Source organism: Chiloscyllium punctatum, chromosome 31 (assembly GCF_047496795.1).
Source record: "Chiloscyllium punctatum isolate Juve2018m chromosome 31, sChiPun1.3, whole genome shotgun sequence".
Taxonomy (NCBI): domain Eukaryota; kingdom Metazoa; phylum Chordata; class Chondrichthyes; order Orectolobiformes; family Hemiscylliidae; genus Chiloscyllium; species Chiloscyllium punctatum.
The window spans coordinates 50145680-50166986 of NC_092769.1; the positions used below are offsets into that span (position 1 = coordinate 50145680).

The following is a 21307-nucleotide window of genomic DNA, read 5'->3' on the forward strand; positions in this document are numbered from 1 at the left end:
TGCCTCCAGGACGGAAATAAAGGAAATGGGAGAAATTCAATAACATGTGACATCGAAATTCATTGGATCGATTTCCCCATTGACCAGAAAACCAAATAACGACGAGTCGAGTCACCACATTACGAGTTAACAGGGTTTCTGAGGTAACTTCCAGCAGCAAAAATCCTCAACTGTGGGTCCGGGGAAATTTCACGGAGTATGGTCAGTCGGAGCAAAAGTAAGTAAGCCGTTCGTTTCTGCCGTGTTTCATCACAACAGCGATGAAATAACAGTCTCCATTCGGTTCCAGTAAACGCTCAAATTGCGATTTTCCGCGTGGCACTGTCCCACACCACAGTTAATTCCCCGGGAAGCAAACCCATTTTACTTTTGTTTTCAACATCAATACAGTGGGGGCGGAAACAGCATTTTAACAAGCTGCAGCATTGGAGTTAAACAGCAGAAATGGCAGTGGCGGGATTCGAACCCGCGCCCCTTTCAAAACTGGAACCTGGATCCAGCGCCTTAGACCGCTCGGCCACACTACCAGCCGACCGCACAGCCCCTTTTCTTGCATTTCTAATTGTGCCCCTGCATAACAACAGACGCAAAGTCACATGAAAAGGGTTCCATGATCCCTCTCCGACTCGCACAGCTGCTGGGATGTGCCCAGCTGCAATGTCAATGTCGCAGCAGATAATGATAGCCCATCAATCCAGACAAAAATCAATTTTAAGCTGAGTCTATCTTCTCGGACTCTTTTCAGCTACAAATGTATCTGTGAGTGCGTGACAATATATGTTCGCTTATGATTTGGTCAAATAACCATGAGCTGCTTGACATTACTGCAATTTCGATTCTTGCTTTGCTAAATGATTTCACCCATTGCTCGAAAAAGGACGACTTTCACGTTTACACGGAACACGAAACACGCCGGACTACAGGGAAAATGCACAAAGCTGAGCAGGCCGTGTTCCAAATCATACCGTGCAGCATTTATTCAGTCACTGTGTCTGTTTTGCAGAATAAGGGTCCCAAAGAAAGTTCTCTACCCTAAAACCGGAAGTCGCATTACATTCCGAGAGCGACAGATCACATTGTGAGGATGCTCTGCCCTCGGAGCCTGTTCGAGATGACACTTTCCGTGCCTTTTACCTTAACCGTGCAATTTGCTGCAGAGATGTTCACTCCTGGACATGAGCCACATGGAAACCAAGTGAGTCGGAAACCTGTGCGGGAATCGACGAGAAGCGACTCAATACATTTTGCTAACTTCCATGGTGCTTCTTAGAAATGGAGTTTCTGTTCACCTCAATCTAAAAGGCAGTTTCTGAACATAGTAACAGAACTCAAAAGGTAATTACCTCACCCCACCCCCACTCCGGAAGAGGTGCTAACTGCCCTTGATTGCTTTTTGTTCTCGATGTGAAGAGCTCTCACGCCTGAGTCACCTTCACGTCTCCGTTTGCTGAGTGAATCACAAAGAAGGAGTTTCACCAGAGCTTCAATTGCCACACTACTCCACTCGCCCTCTCCGTGAACATTTTCCTGCTCGTCAGTGATTTAAAGAAAATTAAATGGATGCGATGTCATTCTGTAGCCTCTCTGTCGATTCCTCCGTTACAGTTCCAACATGGCTTAGATCTCGGGGCGCACCTTAATACTAGCGACGCTATGACAGCACAGGTCCGGAGGTTCCTCTCAGAGTGTATGTTTTTTTTTCATTGCTGTTGCTGATTGAATGAGCCACTAACGTGCGAACTGCTCCAAAACATGATTCAGGACCTCCGGTGCCAACTCTCGCGCGTTGAATAACGACAGACAGCTTCCAAATGAAGCCTTTCAGAGACGACTTTGGGGTACGTTTGACAGACAGACAAGTTCAGGAATTCGTGGTGCGCTGTGACACCAGCGCATCAGCTTCTTCCCTGCCTTTGAACCGGGCCGCCTGCGCAAGGAATGCAAATGCGGTACTGCTTTTCGTGGAAGGATCAGAACGCGGCAACTACACTCTCAAACAGAATGGCATATGATCAGAACCAGGTTGGAGAAAAACTTTATAACGCTTTGCACAGTAATGAAATGGAGTTGCCTTGCATTTCACTACGAGAGCAGATTCGTTCAAGCAAATTCGAAGGCAGGTTTGCAGATGGGAAAGCAAGCAAGGAAGCTCCGTTCTTGTGCATGTGAAAGGCTGCTCTTGAAAAAGAAAGCAGTTTCTGCCCAGTTTCGAACTGGGGACCTTCCGCGTGTTAGGCGAACGTGATGACCACTACACTACAGAAACCAGCCGAGGCTCCCGCACTGCAGCTCAGTGGCATCCAGCACTGAAAGTTGAAGCAATTCTACGTTTCACCTTTCTGTTTCCAATAGCTTGTTATTGTCCAGCGAAATTAACATCTTGAAAACGTAAAAGAAACCACGTGAAATTGATGACAAAATATAGACAAGGATGTCGTCAATGTTTGGACCGTAGGGCGAGGTGGAATAAGCTGGGACGACTTTCCCCGCAGCATAACGGCTGCGACATGATCTTATGGAAGGGTTGTAAACTGAGTATTTATGTGTTTTACCCATGTTGGGGTGAGTTGAAAAATCGAGAGCATCGGTTTAAGGTGAGTGGGCTGAAATTGACAAAGGACCTGCGGCACATTTCCCACACAGAAGGTTGTGCGTGTTTGGAATGAGCTACCAGAGGAAGTGGAGGAGGCGATTACACTCAGAAAATTGCAAAGGTAATCGGATGAGTTTCTGGATAGGATGGGTTTAGCGGGATTGGGGCCAAATGCTGGGGAACGGGACTTGTTTAACTTTGGCTAGGTGGTGAGCATGGACGAGATACACCGAAGTATCTGATTCCACGCGGTGTACCCCAATACCGTCGTGTTGCTTACACCGGCTTTAAAGGATTACTTTTTAGCAGAGCTTGCCGTCGCAGTCTGTGGCACAATCGTTTCGTCTGTTCGACTGCTCACGGGAAAGGTAGTATTGTGAAACACTGCAGAAACGAGCGACTTCCTTACTTTTGCTCCGACTGAGCATACTCCGTGAAATTTTCCCAGACCCTCAGTTGAGGATTTTTGCTGCTGGAAGTTACCTCAGAAACCCTGTTAACTCGTAATGTACTGAGCGAATCGCAAAACAGTAAGCATTTAACACGGAACACAAACAAAACTGGCATGCCTAATGCATTTTCAGACACAGAGATGCATGAAAGCTAAATGTGAGACAGTCCGAGGGCATGAGTCATAAAGTAATCTCACAACTAACAACAGGGCAATTCCAAACTACTCTTTCAAACATACTGCAGCCTTAGTGCACCAACACTTCCCAGACAATGCTGAAAAGAGAGAAAGAAAGAACATAATAAGAAGGGGCCATAAAAAGTGAATTTCACCAATCACAGTCTCGATGAGATTCCCTTTCCGTTCCGATGCCTCCAGGACGGAAATAAAGGAAATGGGAGAAATTCAATAACATGTGACATCGAAATTCATTGGATCGATTTCCCCATTGACCAGAAAACCAAATAACGACGAGTCGAGTCACCACATTACGAGTTAACAGGGTTTCTGAGGTAACTTCCAGCAGCAAAAATCCTCAACTGTGGGTCCGGGGAAATTTCACGGAGTATGGTCAGTCGGAGCAAAAGTAAGTAAGCCGTTCGTTTCTGCCGTGTTTCATCACAACAGCGATGAAATAACAGTCTCCATTCGGTTCCAGTAAACGCTCAAATTGCGATTTTCCGCGTGGCACTGTCCCACACCACAGTTAATTCCCCGGGAAGCAAACCCATTTTACTTTTGTTTTCAACATCAATACAGTGGGGGCGGAAACAGCATTTTAACAAGCTGCAGCATTGGAGTTAAACAGCAGAAATGGCAGTGGCGGGATTCGAACCCGCGCCCCTTTCAAAACTGGAACCTGGATCCAGCGCCTTAGACCGCTCGGCCACACTACCAGCCGACCGCACAGCCCCTTTTCTTGCATTTCTAATTGTGCCCCTGCATAACAACAGACGCAAAGTCACATGAAAAGGGTTCCATGATCCCTCTCCGACTCGCACAGCTGCTGGGATGTGCCCAGCTGCAATGTCAATGTCGCAGCAGATAATGATAGCCCATCAATCCAGACAAAAATCAATTTTAAGCTGAGTCTATCTTCTCGGACTCTTTTCAGCTACAAATGTATCTGTGAGTGCGTGACAATATATGTTCGCTTATGATTTGGTCAAATAACCATGAGCTGCTTGACATTACTGCAATTTCGATTCTTGCTTTGCTAAATGATTTCACCCATTGCTCGAAAAAGGACGACTTTCACGTTTACACGGAACACGAAACACGCCGGACTACAGGGAAAATGCACAAAGCTGAGCAGGCCGTGTTCCAAATCATACCGTGCAGCATTTATTCAGTCACTGTGTCTGTTTTGCAGAATAAGGGTCCCAAAGAAAGTTCTCTACCCTAAAACCGGAGGTCGCATTACATTCCGAGAGCGACAGATCACATTGTGAGGATGCTCTGACCTCGGAGCCTGTTCGAGATGACACTTTCCGTGCCTTTTACCTTAACCGTGCAATTTGCTGCAGAGATGTTCACTCCTGGACATGAGCCACATGGAAACCAAGTGAGTCGGAAACCTGTGCGGGAATCGACGAGAAGCGACTCAATACATTTTGCTAACTTCCATGGTGCTTCTTAGAAATGGAGTTTCTGTTCACCTCAATCTAAAAGGCAGTTTCTGAACATAGTAACAGAACTCAAAAGGTAATTACCTCACCCCACCCCCACTCCGGAAGAGGTGCTAACTGCCCTTGATTGCTTTTTGTTCTCGATGTGAAGAGCTCTCACGCCTGAGTCACCTTCACGTCTCCGTTTGCTGAGTGAATCACAAAGAAGGAGTTTCACCAGAGCTTCAATTGCCACACTACTCCACTCGCCCTCTCCGTGAACATTTTCCTGCTCGTCAGTGATTTAAAGAAAATTAAATGGATGCGATGTCATTCTGTAGCCTCTCTGTCGATTCCTCCGTTACAGTTCCAACATGGCTTAGATCTCGGGGCGCACCTTAATACTAGCGACGCTATGACAGCACAGGTCCGGAGGTTCCTCTCAGAGTGTATGTTTTTTTTTCATTGCTGTTGCTGATTGAATGAGCCACTAACGTGCGAACTGCTCCAAAACATGATTCAGGACCTCCGGTGCCAACTCTCGCGCGTTGAATAACGACAGACAGCTTCCAAATGAAGCCTTTCAGAGACGACTTTGGGGTACGTTTGACAGACAGACAAGTTCAGGAATTCGTGGTGCGCTGTGACACCAGCGCATCAGCTTCTTCCCTGCCTTTGAACCGGGCCGCCTGCGCAAGGAATGCAAATGCGGTACTGCTTTTCGTGGAAGGATCAGAACGCGGCAACTACACTCTCAAACAGAATGGCATATGATCAGAACCAGGTTGGAGAAAAACTTTATAACGCTTTGCACAGTAATGAAATGGAGTTGCCTTGCATTTCACTACGAGAGCAGATTCGTTCAAGCAAATTCGAAGGCAGGTTTGCAGATGGGAAAGCAAGCAAGGAAGCTCCGTTCTTGTGCATGTGAAAGGCTGCTCTTGAAAAAGAAAGCAGTTTCTGCCCAGTTTCGAACTGGGGACCTTCCGCGTGTTAGGCGAACGTGATGACCACTACACTACAGAAACCAGCCGAGGCTCCCGCACTGCAGCTCAGTGGCATCCAGCACTGAAAGTTGAAGCAATTCTACGTTTCACCTTTCTGTTTCCAATAGCTTGTTATTGTCCAGCGAAATTAACATCTTGAAAACGTAAAAGAAACCACGTGAAATTGATGACAAAATATAGACAAGGATGTCGTCAATGTTTGGACCGTAGGGCGAGGTGGAATAAGCTGGGACGACTTTCCCCGCAGCATAACGGCTGCGACATGATCTTATGGAAGGGTTGTAAACTGAGTATTTATGTGTTTTACCCATGTTGGGGTGAGTTGAAAAATCGAGAGCATCGGTTTAAGGTGAGTGGGCTGAAATTGACAAAGGACCTGCGGCACATTTCCCACACAGAAGGTTGTGCGTGTTTGGAATGAGCTACCAGAGGAAGTGGAGGAGGCGATTACACTCAGAAAATTGCAAAGGTAATCGGATGAGTTTCTGGATAGGATGGGTTTAGCGGGATTGGGGCCAAATGCTGGGGAACGGGACTTGTTTAACTTTGGCTAGGTGGTGAGCATGGACGAGATACACCGAAGTATCTGATTCCACGCGGTGTACCCCAATACCGTCGTGTTGCTTACACCGGCTTTAAAGGATTACTTTTTAGCAGAGCTTGCCGTCGCAGTCTGTGGCACAATCGTTTCGTCTGTTCGACTGCTCACGGGAAAGGTAGTATTGTGAAACACTGCAGAAACGAGCGACTTCCTTACTTTTGCTCCGACTGAGCATACTCCGTGAAATTTTCCCAGACCCTCAGTTGAGGATTTTTGCTGCTGGAAGTTACCTCAGAAACCCTGTTAACTCGTAATGTACTGAGCGAATCGCAAAACAGTAAGCATTTAACACGGAACACAAACAAAACTGGCATGCCTAATGCATTTTCAGACACAGAGATGCATGAAAGCTAAATGTGAGACAGTCCGAGGGCATGAGTCATAAAGTAATCTCACAACTAACAACAGGGCAATTCCAAACTACTCTTTCAAACATACTGCAGCCTTAGTGCACCAACACTTCCCAGACAATGCTGAAAAGAGAGAAAGAAAGAACATAATAAGAAGGGGCCATAAAAAGTGAATTTCACCAATCACAGTCTCGATGAGATTCCCTTTCCGTTCCGATGCCTCCAGGACGGAAATAAAGGAAATGGGAGAAATTCAATAACATGTGACATCGAAATTCATTGGATCGATTTCCCCATTGACCAGAAAACCAAATAACGACGAGTCGAGTCACCACATTACGAGTTAACAGGGTTTCTGAGGTAACTTCCAGCAGCAAAAATCCTCAACTGTGGGTCCGGGGAAATTTCACGGAGTATGGTCAGTCGGAGCAAAAGTAAGTAAGCCGTTCGTTTCTGCCGTGTTTCATCACAACAGCGATGAAATAACAGTCTCCATTCGGTTCCAGTAAACGCTCAAATTGCGATTTTCCGCGTGGCACTGTCCCACACCACAGTTAATTCCCCGGGAAGCAAACCCATTTTACTTTTGTTTTCAACATCAATACAGTGGGGGCGGAAACAGCATTTTAACAAGCTGCAGCATTGGAGTTAAACAGCAGAAATGGCAGTGGCGGGATTCGAACCCGCGCCCCTTTCAAAACTGGAACCTGGATCCAGCGCCTTAGACCGCTCGGCCACACTACCAGCCGACCGCACAGCCCCTTTTCTTGCATTTCTAATTGTGCCCCTGCATAACAACAGACGCAAAGTCACATGAAAAGGGTTCCATGATCCCTCTCCGACTCGCACAGCTGCTGGGATGTGCCCAGCTGCAATGTCAATGTCGCAGCAGATAATGATAGCCCATCAATCCAGACAAAAATCAATTTTAAGCTGAGTCTATCTTCTCGGACTCTTTTCAGCTACAAATGTATCTGTGAGTGCGTGACAATATATGTTCGCTTATGATTTGGTCAAATAACCATGAGCTGCTTGACATTACTGCAATTTCGATTCTTGCTTTGCTAAATGATTTCACCCATTGCTCGAAAAAGGACGACTTTCACGTTTACACGGAACACGAAACACACCGGACTACAGGGAAAATGCACAAAGCTGAGCAGGCCGTGTTCCAAATCATACCGTGCAGCATTTATTCAGTCACTGTGTCTGTTTTGCAGAATAAGGGTCCCAAAGAAAGTTCTCTACCCTAAAACCGGAAGTCGCATTACATTCCGAGAGCGACAGATCACATTGTGAGGATGCTCTGACCTCGGAGCCAGTTCGAGATGACACTTTCCGTGCCTTTTACCTTAACCGTGCAATTTGCTGCAGAGATGTTCACTCCTGGACATGAGCCACATGGAAACCAAGTGAGTCGGAAACCTGTGCGGGAATCGACGAGAAGCGACTCAATACATTTTGCTAACTTCCATGGTGCTTCTTAGAAATGGAGTTTCTGTTCACCTCAATCTAAAAGGCAGTTTCTGAACATAGTAACAGAACTCAAAAGGTAATTACCTCACCCCACCCCCACTCCGGAAGAGGTGCTAACTGCCCTTGATTGCTTTTTGTTCTCGATGTGAAGAGCTCTCACGCCTGAGTCACCTTCACGTCTCCGTTTGCTGAGTGAATCACAAAGAAGGAGTTTCACCAGAGCTTCAATTGCCACACTACTCCACTCGCCCTCTCCGTGAACATTTTCCTGCTCGTCAGTGATTTAAAGAAAATTAAATGGATGCGATGTCATTCTGTAGCCTCTCTGTCGATTCCTCCGTTACAGTTCCAACATGGCTTAGATCTCGGGGCGCACCTTAATACTAGCGACGCTATGACAGCACAGGTCCGGAGGTTCCTCTCAGAGTGTATGTTTTTTTTTCATTGCTGTTGCTGATTGAATGAGCCACTAACGTGCGAACTGCTCCAAAACATGATTCAGGACCTCCGGTGCCAACTCTCGCGCGTTGAATAACGACAGACAGCTTCCAAATGAAGCCTTTCCGAGACGACTTTGGGGTACGTTTGACAGACAGACAAGTTCAGGAATTCGTGGTGCGCTGTGACACCAGCGCATCAGCTTCTTCCCTGCCTTTGAACCGGGTCGCCTGCGCAAGGAATGCAAATGCGGTACTGCTTTTCGTGGAAGGATCAGAACGCGGCAACTACACTCTCAAACAGAATGGCATATGATCAGAACCAGGTTGGAGAAAAACTTTATAACGCTTTGCACAGTAATGAAATGGAGTTGCCTTGCATTTCACTACGAGAGCAGATTCGTTCAAGCAAATTCGAAGGCAGGTTTGCAGATGGGAAAGCAAGCAAGGAAGCTCCGTTCTTGTGCATGTGAAAGGCTGCTCTTGAAAAAGAAAGCAGTTTCTGCCCAGTTTCGAACTGGGGACCTTCCGCGTGTTAGGCGAACGTGATGACCACTACACTACAGAAACCAGCCGAGGCTACCGCACTGCAGCTCAGTGGCATCCAGCACTGAAAGTTGAAGCAATTCTACGTTTCACCTTTCTGTTTCCAATAGCTTGTTATTGTCCAGCGAAATTAACATCTTGAAAACGTAAAAGAAACCACGTGAAATTGATGACAAAATATAGACAAGGATGTCGTCAATGTTTGGACCGTAGGGCGAGGTGGAATAAGCTGGGACGACTTTCCCCGCAGCATAACGGCTGCGACATGATCTTATGGAAGGGTTGTAAACTGAGTATTTATGTGTTTTACCCATGTTGGGGTGAGTTGAAAAATCGAGAGCATCGGTTTAAGGTGAGTGGGCTGAAATTGACAAAGGACCTGCGGCACATTTCCCACACAGAAGGTTGTGCGTGTTTGGAATGAGCTACCAGAGGAAGTGGAGGAGGCGATTACACTCAGAAAATTGCAAAGGTAATCGGATGAGTTTCTGGATAGGATGGGTTTAGCGGGATTGGGGCCAAATGCTGGGGAACGGGACTTGTTTAACTTTGGCTAGGTGGTGAGCATGGACGAGATACACCGAAGTATCTGATTCCACGCGGTGTACCCCAATACCGTCGTGTTGCTTACACCGGCTTTAAAGGATTACTTTTTAGCAGAGCTTGCCGTCGCAGTCTGTGGCACAATCGTTTCGTCTGTTCGACTGCTCACGGGAAAGGTAGTATTGTGAAACACTGCAGAAACGAGCGACTTCCTTACTTTTGCTCCGACTGAGCATACTCCGTGAAATTTTCCCAGACCCTCAGTTGAGGATTTTTGCTGCTGGAAGTTACCTCAGAAACCCTGTTAACTCGTAATGTACTGAGCGAATCGCAAAACAGTAAGCATTTAACACGGAACACAAACAAAACTGGCATGCCTAATGCATTTTCAGACACAGAGATGCATGAAAGCTAAATGTGAGACAGTCCGAGGGCATGAGTCATAAAGTAATCTCACAACTAACAACAGGGCAATTCCAAACTACTCTTTCAAACATACTGCAGCCTTAGTGCACCAACACTTCCCAGACAATGCTGAAAAGAGAGAAAGAAAGAACATAATAAGAAGGGGCCATAAAAAGTGAATTTCACCAATCACAGTCTCGATGAGATTCCCTTTCCGTTCCGATGCCTCCAGGACGGAAATAAAGGAAATGGGAGAAATTCAATAACATGTGACATCGAAATTCATTGGATCGATTTCCCCATTGACCAGAAAACCAAATAACGACGAGTCGAGTCACCACATTACGAGTTAACAGGGTTTCTGAGGTAACTTCCAGCAGCAAAAATCCTCAACTGTGGGTCCGGGGAAATTTCACGGAGTATGGTCAGTCGGAGCAAAAGTAAGTAAGCCGTTCGTTTCTGCCGTGTTTCATCACAACAGCGATGAAATAACAGTCTCCATTCGGTTCCAGTAAACGCTCAAATTGCGATTTTCCGCGTGGCACTGTCCCACACCACAGTTAATTCCCCGGGAAGCAAACCCATTTTACTTTTGTTTTCAACATCAATACAGTGGGGGCGGAAACAGCATTTTAACAAGCTGCAGCATTGGAGTTAAACAGCAGAAATGGCAGTGGCGGGATTCGAACCCGCGCCCCTTTCAAAACTGGAACCTGGATCCAGCGCCTTAGACCGCTCGGCCACACTACCAGCCGACCGCACAGCCCCTTTTCTTGCATTTCTAATTGTGCCCCTGCATAACAACAGACGCAAAGTCACATGAAAAGGGTTCCATGATCCCTCTCCGACTCGCACAGCTGCTGGGAATTGCCCAGCTGCAATGTCAATGTCGCAGCAGATAATGATAGCCCATCAATCCAGACAAAAATCAATTTTAAGCTGAGTCTATCTTCTCGGACTCTTTTCAGCTACAAATGTATCTGTGAGTGCGTGACAATATATGTTCGCTTATGATTTGGTCAAATAACCATGAGCTGCTTGACATTACTGCAATTTCGATTCTTGCTTTGCTAAATGATTTCACCCATTGCTCGAAAAAGGACGACTTTCACGTTTACACGGAACACGAAACACGCCGGACTACAGGGAAAATGCACAAAGCTGAGCAGGCCGTGTTCCAAATCATACCGTGCAGCATTTATTCAGTCACTGTGTCTGTTTTGCAGAATAAGGGTCCCAAAGAAAGTTCTCTACCCTAAAACCGGAAGTCGCATTACATTCCGAGAGCGACAGATCACATTGTGAGGATGCTCTGCCCTCGGAGCCTGTTCGAGATGACACTTTCCGTGCCTTTTACCTTAACCGTGCAATTTGCTGCAGAGATGTTCACTCCTGGACATGAGCCACATGGAAACCAAGTGAGTCGGAAACCTGTGCGGGAATCGACGAGAAGCGACTCAATACATTTTGCTAACTTCCATGGTGCTTCTTAGAAATGGAGTTTCTGTTCACCTCAATCTAAAAGGCAGTTTCTGAACATAGTAACAGAACTCAAAAGGTAATTACCTCACCCCACCCCCACTCCGGAAGAGGTGCTAACTGCCCTTGATTGCTTTTTGTTCTCGATGTGAAGAGCTCTCACGCCTGAGTCACCTTCACGTCTCCGTTTGCTGAGTGAATCACAAAGAAGGAGTTTCACCAGAGCTTCAATTGCCACACTACTCCACTCGCCCTCTCCGTGAACATTTTCCTGCTCGTCAGTGATTTAAAGAAAATTAAATGGATGCGATGTCATTCTGTAGCCTCTCTGTCGATTCCTCCGTTACAGTTCCAACATGGCTTAGATCTCGGGGCGCACCTTAATACTAGCGACGCTATGACAGCACAGGTCCGGAGGTTCCTCTCAGAGTGTATGTTTTTTTTTCATTGCTGTTGCTGATTGAATGAGCCACTAACGTGCGAACTGCTCCAAAACATGATTCAGGACCTCCGGTGCCAACTCTCGCGCGTTGAATAACGACAGACAGCTTCCAAATGAAGCCTTTCAGAGACGACTTTGGGGTACGTTTGACAGACAGACAAGTTCAGGAATTCGTGGTGCGCTGTGACACCAGCGCATCAGCTTCTTCCCTGCCTTTGAACCGGGTCGCCTGCGCAAGGAATGCAAATGCGGTACTGCTTTTCGTGGAAGGATCAGAACGCGGCAACTACACTCTCAAACAGAATGGCATATGATCAGAACCAGGTTGGAGAAAAACTTTATAACGCTTTGCACAGTAATGAAATGGAGTTGCCTTGCATTTCACTACGAGAGCAGATTCGTTCAAGCAAATTCGAAGGCAGGTTTGCAGATGGGAAAGCAAGCAAGGAAGCTCCGTTCTTGTGCATGTGAAAGGCTGCTCTTGAAAAAGAAAGCAGTTTCTGCCCAGTTTCGAACTGGGGACCTTCCGCGTGTTAGGCGAACGTGATGACCACTACACTACAGAAACCAGCCGAGGCTACCGCACTGCAGCTCAGTGGCATCCAGCACTGAAAGTTGAAGCAATTCTACGTTTCACCTTTCTGTTTCCAATAGCTTGTTATTGTCCAGCGAAATTAACATCTTGAAAACGTAAAAGAAACCACGTGAAATTGATGACAAAATATAGACAAGGATGTCGTCAATGTTTGGACCGTAGGGCGAGGTGGAATAAGCTGGGACGACTTTCCCCGCAGCATAACGGCTGCGACATGATCTTATGGAAGGGTTGTAAACTGAGTATTTATGTGTTTTACCCATGTTGGGGTGAGTTGAAAAATCGAGAGCATCGGTTTAAGGTGAGTGGGCTGAAATTGACAAAGGACCTGCGGCACATTTCCCACACAGAAGGTTGTGCGTGTTTGGAATGAGCTACCAGAGGAAGTGGAGGAGGCGATTACACTCAGAAAATTGCAAAGGTAATCGGATGAGTTTCTGGATAGGATGGGTTTAGCGGGATTGGGGCCAAATGCTGGGGAACGGGACTTGTTTAACTTTGGCTAGGTGGTGAGCATGGACGAGATACACCGAAGTATCTGATTCCACGCGGTGTACCCCAATACCGTCGTGTTGCTTACACCGGCTTTAAAGGATTACTTTTTAGCAGAGCTTGCCGTCGCAGTCTGTGGCACAATCGTTTCGTCTGTTCGACTGCTCACGGGAAAGGTAGTATTGTGAAACACTGCAGAAACGAGCGACTTCCTTACTTTTGCTCCGACTGAGCATACTCCGTGAAATTTTCCCAGACCCTCAGTTGAGGATTTTTGCTGCTGGAAGTTACCTCAGAAACCCTGTTAACTCGTAATGTACTGAGCGAATCGCAAAACAGTAAGCATTTAACACGGAACACAAACAAAACTGGCATGCCTAATGCATTTTCAGACACAGAGATGCATGAAAGCTAAATGTGAGACAGTCCGAGGGCATGAGTCATAAAGTAATCTCACAACTAACAACAGGGCAATTCCAAACTACTCTTTCAAACATACTGCAGCCTTAGTGCACCAACACTTCCCAGACAATGCTGAAAAGAGAGAAAGAAAGAACATAATAAGAAGGGGCCATAAAAAGTGAATTTCACCAATCACAGTCTCGATGAGATTCCCTTTCCGTTCCGATGCCTCCAGGACGGAAATAAAGGAAATGGGAGAAATTCAATAACATGTGACATCGAAATTCATTGGATCGATTTCCCCATTGACCAGAAAACCAAATAACGACGAGTCGAGTCACCACATTACGAGTTAACAGGGTTTCTGAGGTAACTTCCAGCAGCAAAAATCCTCAACTGTGGGTCCGGGGAAATTTCACGGAGTATGGTCAGTCGGAGCAAAAGTAAGTAAGCCGTTCGTTTCTGCCGTGTTTCATCACAACAGCGATGAAATAACAGTCTCCATTCGGTTCCAGTAAACGCTCAAATTGCGATTTTCCGCGTGGCACTGTCCCACACCACAGTTAATTCCCCGGGAAGCAAACCCATTTTACTTTTGTTTTCAACATCAATACAGTGGGGGCGGAAACAGCATTTTAACAAGCTGCAGCATTGGAGTTAAACAGCAGAAATGGCAGTGGCGGGATTCGAACCCGCGCCCCTTTCAAAACTGGAACCTGGATCCAGCGCCTTAGACCGCTCGGCCACACTACCAGCCGACCGCACAGCCCCTTTTCTTGCATTTCTAATTGTGCCCCTGCATAACAACAGACGCAAAGTCACATGAAAAGGGTTCCATGATCCCTCTCCGACTCGCACAGCTGCTGGGATGTGCCCAGCTGCAATGTCAATGTCGCAGCAGATAATGATAGCCCATCAATCCAGACAAAAATCAATTTTAAGCTGAGTCTATCTTCTCGGACTCTTTTCAGCTACAAATGTATCTGTGAGTGCGTGACAATATATGTTCGCTTATGATTTGGTCAAATAACCATGAGCTGCTTGACATTACTGCAATTTCGATTCTTGCTTTGCTCAATGATTTCACCCATTGCTCGAAAAAGGACGACTTTCACGTTTACACGGAACACGAAACACGCCGGACTACAGGGAAAATGCACAAAGCTGAGCAGGCCGTGTTCCAAATCATACCGTGCAGCATTTATTCAGTCACTGTGTCTGTTTTGCAGAATAAGGGTCCCAAAGAAAGTTCTCTACCCTAAAACCGGAAGTCGCATTACATTCCGAGAGCGACAGATCACATTGTGAGGATGCTCTGACCTCGGAGCCTGTTCGAGATGACACTTTCCGTGCCTTTTACCTTAACCGTGCAATTTGCTGCAGAGATGTTCACTCCTGGACATGAGCCACATGGAAACCAAGTGAGTCGGAAACCTGTGCGGGAATCGACGAGAAGCGACTCAATACATTTTGCTAACTTCCATGGTGCTTCTTAGAAATGGAGTTTCTGTTCACCTCAATCTAAAAGGCAGTTTCTGAACATAGTAACAGAACTCAAAAGGTAATTACCTCACCCCACCCCCACTCCGGAAGAGGTGCTAACTGCCCTTGATTGCTTTTTGTTCTCGATGTGAAGAGCTCTCACGCCTGAGTCACCTTCACGTCTCCGTTTGCTGAGTGAATCACAAAGAAGGAGTTTCACCAGAGCTTCAATTGCCACACTACTCCACTCGCCCTCTCCGTGAACATTTTCCTGCTCGTCAGTGATTTAAAGAAAATTAAATGGATGCGATGTCATTCTGTAGCCTCTCTGTCGATTCCTCCGTTACAGTTCCAACATGGCTTAGATCTCGGGGCGCACCTTAATACTAGCGACGCTATGACAGCACAGGTCCGGAGGTTCCTCTCAGAGTGTATGTTTTTTTTTCATTGCTGTTGCTGATTGAATGAGCCACTAACGTGCGAACTGCTCCAAAACATGATTCAGGACCTCCGGTGCCAACTCTCGCGCGTTGAATAACGACAGACAGCTTCCAAATGAAGCCTTTCAGAGACGACTTTGGGGTACGTTTGACAGACAGACAAGTTCAGGAATTCGTGGTGCGCTGTGACACCAGCGCATCAGCTTCTTCCCTGCCTTTGAACCGGGTCGCCTGCGCAAGGAATGCAAATGCGGTACTGCTTTTCGTGGAAGGATCAGAACGCGGCAACTAAACTCTCAAACAGAATGGCATATGATCAGAACCAGGTTGGAGAAAAACTTTATAACGCTTTGCACAGTAATGAAATGGAGTTGCCTTGCATTTCACTACGAGAGCAGATTCGTTCAAGCAAATTCGAAGGCAGGTTTGCAGATGGGAAAGCAAGCAAGGAAGCTCCGTTCTTGTGCATGTGAAAGGCTGCTCTTGAAAAAGAAAGCAGTTTCTGCCCAGTTTCGAACTGGGGACCTTCCGCGTGTTAGGCGAACGTGATGACCACTACACTACAGAAACCAGCCGAGGCTACCGCACTGCAGCTCAGTGGCATCCAGCACTGAAAGTTGAAGCAATTCTACGTTTCACCTTTCTGTTTCCAATAGCTTGTTATTGTCCAGCGAAATTAACATCTTGAAAACGTAAAAGAAACCACGTGAAATTGATGACAAAATATAGACAAGGATGTCGTCAATGTTTGGACCGTAGGGCGAGGTGGAATAAGCTGGGACGACTTTCCCCGCAGCATAACGGCTGCGACATGATCTTATGGAAGGGTTGTAAACTGAGTATTTATGTGTTTTACCCATGTTGGGGTGAGTTGAAAAATCGAGAGCATCGGTTTAAGGTGAGTGGGCTGAAATTGACAAAGGACCTGCGGCACATTTCCCACACAGAAGGTTGTGCGTGTTTGGAATGAGCTACCAGAGGAAGTGGAGGAGGCGATTACACTCAGAAAATTGCAAAGGTAATCGGATGAGTTTCTGGATAGGATGGGTTTAGCGGGATTGGGGCCAAATGCTGGGGAACGGGACTTGTTTAACTTTGGCTAGGTGGTGAGCATGGACGAGATACACCGAAGTATCTGATTCCACGCGGTGTACCCCAATACCGTCGTGTTGCTTACACCGGCTTTAAAGGATTACTTTTTAGCAGAGCTTGCCGTCGCAGTCTGTGGCACAATCGTTTCGTCTGTTCGACTGCTCACGGGAAAGGTAGTATTGTGAAACACTGCAGAAACGAGCGACTTCCTTACTTTTGCTCCGACTGAGCATACTCCGTGAAATTTTCCCAGACCCTCAGTTGAGGATTTTTGCTGCTGGAAGTTACCTCAGAAACCCTGTTAACTCGTAATGTACTGAGCGAATCGCAAAACAGTAAGCATTTAACACGGAACACAAACAAAACTGGCATGCCTAATGCATTTTCAGACACAGAGATGCATGAAAGCTAAATGTGAGACAGTCCGAGGGCATGAGTCATAAAGTAATCTCACAACTAACAACAGGGCAATTCCAAACTACTCTTTCAAACATACTGCAGCCTTAGTGCACCAACACTTCCCAGACAATGCTGAAAAGAGAGAAAGAAAGAACATAATAAGAAGGGGCCATAAAAAGTGAATTTCACCAATCACAGTCTCGATGAGATTCCCTTTCCGTTCCGATGCCTCCAGGACGGAAATAAAGGAAATGGGAGAAATTCAATAACATGTGACATCGAAATTCATTGGATCGATTTCCCCATTGACCAGAAAACCAAATAACGACGAGTCGAGTCACCACATTACGAGTTAACAGGGTTTCTGAGGTAACTTCCAGCAGCAAAAATCCTCAACTGTGGGTCCGGGGAAATTTCACGGAGTATGGTCAGTCGGAGCAAAAGTAAGTAAGCCGTTCGTTTCTGCCGTGTTTCATCACAACAGCGATGAAATAACAGTCTCCATTCGGTTCCAGTAAACGCTCAAATTGCGATTTTCCGCGTGGCACTGTCCCACACCACAGTTAATTCCCCGGGAAGCAAACCCATTTTACTTTTGTTTTCAACATCAATACAGTGGGGGCGGAAACAGCATTTTAACAAGCTGCAGCATTGGAGTTAAACAGCAGAAATGGCAGTGGCGGGATTCGAACCCGCGCCCCTTTCAAAACTGGAACCTGGATCCAGCGCCTTAGACCGCTCGGCCACACTACCAGCCGACCGCACAGCCCCTTTTCTTGCATTTCTAATTGTGCCCCTGCATAACAACAGACGCAAAGTCACATGAAAAGGGTTCCATGATCCCTCTCCGACTCGCACAGCTGCTGGGATGTGCCCAGCTGCAATGTCAATGTCGCAGCAGATAATGATAGCCCATCAATCCAGACAAAAATCAATTTTAAGCTGAGTCTATCTTCTCGGACTCTTTTCAGCTACAAATGTATCTGTGAGTGCGTGACAATATATGTTCGCTTATGATTTGGTCAAATAACCATGAGCTGCTTGACATTACTGCAATTTCGATTCTTGCTTTGCTCAATGATTTCACCCATTGCTCGAAAAAGGACGACTTTCACGTTTACACGGAACACGAAACACGCCGGACTACAGGGAAAATGCACAAAGCTGAGCAGGCCGTGTTCCAAATCATACCGTGCAGCATTTATTCAGTCACTGTGTCTGTTTTGCAGAATAAGGGTCCCAAAGAAAGTTCTCTACCCTAAAACCGGAGGTCGCATTACATTCCGAGAGCGACAGATCACATTGTGAGGATGCTCTGCCCTCGGAGCCAGTTCGAGATGACACTTTCCGTGCCTTTTACCTTAACCGTGCAATTTGCTGCAGAGATGTTCACTCCTGGACATGAGCCACATGGAAACCAAGTGAGTCGGAAACCTGTGCGGGAATCGACGAGAAGCGACTCAATACATTTTGCTAACTTCCATGGTGCTTCTTAGAAATGGAGTTTCTGTTCACCTCAATCTAAAAGGCAGTTTCTGAACATAGTAACAGAACTCAAAAGGTAATTACCTCACCCCACCCCCACTCCGGAAGAGGTGCTAACTGCCCTTGATTGCTTTTTGTTCTCGATGTGAAGAGCTCTCACGCCTGAGTCACCTTCACGTCTCCGTTTGCTGAGTGAATCACAAAGAAGGAGTTTCACCAGAGCTTCAATTGCCACACTACTCCACTCGCCCTCTCCGTGAACATTTTCCTGCTCGTCAGTGATTTAAAGAAAATTAAATGGATGCGATGTCATTCTGTAGCCTCTCTGTCGATTCCTCCGTTACAGTTCCAACATGGCTTAGATCTCGGGGCGCACCTTAATACTAGCGACGCTATGACAGCACAGGTCCGGAGGTTCCTCTCAGAGTGTATGTTTTTTTTTCATTGCTGTTGCTGATTGAATGAGCCACTAACGTGCGAACTGCTCCAAAACATGATTCAGGACCTCCGGTGCCAACTCTCGCGCGTTGAATAACGACAGACAGCTTCCAAATGAAGCCTTTCAGAGACGACTTTGGGGTACGTTTGACAGACAGACAAGTTCAGGAATTCGTGGTGCGCTGTGACACCAGCGCATCAGCTTCTTCCCTGCCTTTGAACCGGGTCGCCTGCGCAAGGAATGCAAATGCGGTACTGCTTTTCGTGGAAGGATCAGAACGCGGCAACTACACTCTCAAACAGAATGGCATATGATCAGAACCAGGTTGGAGAAAAACTTTATAACGCTTTGCACAGTAATGAAATGGAGTTGCCTTGCATTTCACTACGAGAGCAGATTCGTTCAAGCAAATTCGAAGGCAGGTTTGCAGATGGGAAAGCAAGCAAGGAAGCTCCGTTCTTGTGCATGTGAAAGGCTGCTCTTGAAAAAGAAAGCAGTTTCTGCCCAGTTTCGAACTGGGGACCTTCCGCGTGTTAGGCGAACGTGATGACCACTACACTACAGAAACCAGCCGAGGCTACCGCACTGCAGCTCAGTGGCATCCAGCACTGAAAGTTGAAGCAATTCTACGTTTCACCTTTCTGTTTCCAATAGCTTGTTATTGTCCAGCGAAATTAACATCTTGAAAACGTAAAAGAAACCACGTGAAATTGATGACAAAATATAGACAAGGATGTCGTCAATGTTTGGACCGTAGGGCGAGGTGGAATAAGCTGGGACGACTTTCCCCGCAGCATAACGGCTGCGACATGATCTTATGGAAGGGTTGTAAACTGAGTATTTATGTGTTTTACCCATGTTGGGGTGAGTTGAAAAATCGAGAGCATCGGTTTAAGGTGAGTGGGCTGAAATTGACAAAGGACCTGCGGCACATTTCCCACACAGAAGGTTGTGCGTGTTTGGAATGAGCTACCAGAGGAAGTGGAGGAGGCGATTACACTCAGAAAATTGCAAAGGTAATCGGATGAGTTTCTGGATAGGATGGGTTTAGCGGGATTGGGGCCAAATGCTGGGGAACGGGACTTGTTTAACTTTGGCTAGGTGGTGAGCATGGACGAGATACACCGAAGTATCTGATTCCACGCGGTGTACCCCAATACCGTCGTGTTGCTTACACCGGCTTTAAAGGATTACTTTTTAGCAGAGCTTGCCGTCGCAGTCTGTGGCACAATCGTTTCGTCTGTTCGACTGCTCACGGGAAAGGTAGTATTGTGAAACACTGCAGAAACGAGCGACTTCCTTACTTTTGCTCCGACTGACCATACTCCGTGAAATTTTCCCAGACCCTCAGTTGAGGATTTTTGCTGCTGGAAGTTACCTCAGAAACCCTGTTAACTCGTAATGTACTGAGCGAATCGCAAAACAGTAAGCATTTAACACGGAACACAAACAAAACTGGCATGCCTAATGCATTTTCAGACACAGAGATGCATGAAAGCTAAATGTGAGACAGTCCGAGGGCATGAGTCATAAAGTAATCTCACAACTAACAACAGGGCAATTCCAAACTACTCTTTCAAACATACTGCAGCCTTAGTGCACCAACACTTCCCAGACAATGCTGAAAAGAGAGAAAGAAAGAACATAATAAGAAGGGGCCATAAAAAGTGAATTTCACCAATCACAGTCTCGATGAGATTCCCTTTCCGTTCCGATGCCTCCAGGACGGAAATAAAGGAAATGGGAGAAATTCAATAACATGTGACTTCGAAATTCATTGGATCGATTTCCCCATTGACCAGAAAACCAAATAACGACGAGTCGAGTCACCACATTACGAGTTAACAGGGTTTCTGAGGTAACTTCCAGCAGCAAAAATCCTCAACTGTGGGTCCGGGGAAATTTCACGGAGTATGGTCAGTCGGAGCAAAAGTAAGTAAGCCGTTCGTTTCTGCCGTGTTTCATCACAACAGCGATGAAATAACAGTCTCCATTCGGTTCCAGTAAACGCTCAAATTGCGATTTTCCGCGTGGCACTGTCCCACACCACAGTTAATTCCCCGGGAAGCAAACCCATTTTACTTTTGTTTTCAACATCAATACAGTGGGGGCGGAAACAGCATTTTAACAAGCTGCAGCATTGGAGTTAAACAGCAGAAATGGCAGTGGCGGGATTCGAACCCGCGCCCCTTTCAAAACTGGAACCTGGATCCAGCGCCTTAGACCGCTCGGCCACACTACCAGCCGACCGCACAGCCCCTTTTCTTGCATTTCTAATTGTGCCCCTGCATAACAACAGACGCAAAGTCACATGAAAAGGGTTCCATAATCCCTCTCCGACTCGCACAGCTGCTGGGATGTGCCCGGCTGCAATGTCAATGTCGCAGCAGATAATGATAGCCCATCAATCCAGACAAAAATCAATTTTAAGCTGAGTCTATCTTCTCGGACTCTTTTCAGCTACAAATGTATCTGTGAGTGCGTGACAATATATGTTCGCTTATGATTTGGTCAAATAACCATGAGCTGCTTGACATTACTGCA

At 46.5% G+C, this 21307-nt stretch overlaps 7 non-coding genes across 7 annotated transcripts; all 7 read right to left on the minus strand.

Annotated features, from left to right (window-relative positions):
• Positions 1-445: 445 nt before the first annotated feature.
• On the minus strand, positions 446-527 carry trnal-cag (transfer RNA leucine (anticodon CAG)). The gene has a single exon. It is a non-coding gene; the product is annotated as a tRNA-Leu (tRNA).
• Positions 528-3858: 3331 nt separating this feature from the next.
• On the minus strand, positions 3859-3940 carry trnal-cag (transfer RNA leucine (anticodon CAG)). The gene has a single exon. It is a non-coding gene; the product is annotated as a tRNA-Leu (tRNA).
• A 3331-nt stretch (positions 3941-7271) lies between these two features.
• trnal-cag (transfer RNA leucine (anticodon CAG)) lies at positions 7272-7353 on the minus strand. Its single transcript has one exon. It is a non-coding gene; the product is annotated as a tRNA-Leu (tRNA).
• Positions 7354-10684: 3331 nt separating this feature from the next.
• Positions 10685-10766, minus strand: trnal-cag (transfer RNA leucine (anticodon CAG)). Its single transcript has one exon. It is a non-coding gene; the product is annotated as a tRNA-Leu (tRNA).
• Positions 10767-14097: 3331 nt separating this feature from the next.
• trnal-cag (transfer RNA leucine (anticodon CAG)) lies at positions 14098-14179 on the minus strand. Its single transcript has one exon. It is a non-coding gene; the product is annotated as a tRNA-Leu (tRNA).
• A 3331-nt stretch (positions 14180-17510) lies between these two features.
• On the minus strand, positions 17511-17592 carry trnal-cag (transfer RNA leucine (anticodon CAG)). The gene has a single exon. It is a non-coding gene; the product is annotated as a tRNA-Leu (tRNA).
• Positions 17593-20923: 3331 nt separating this feature from the next.
• trnal-cag (transfer RNA leucine (anticodon CAG)) lies at positions 20924-21005 on the minus strand. The gene has a single exon. It is a non-coding gene; the product is annotated as a tRNA-Leu (tRNA).
• Positions 21006-21307: the final 302 nt, after the last annotated feature.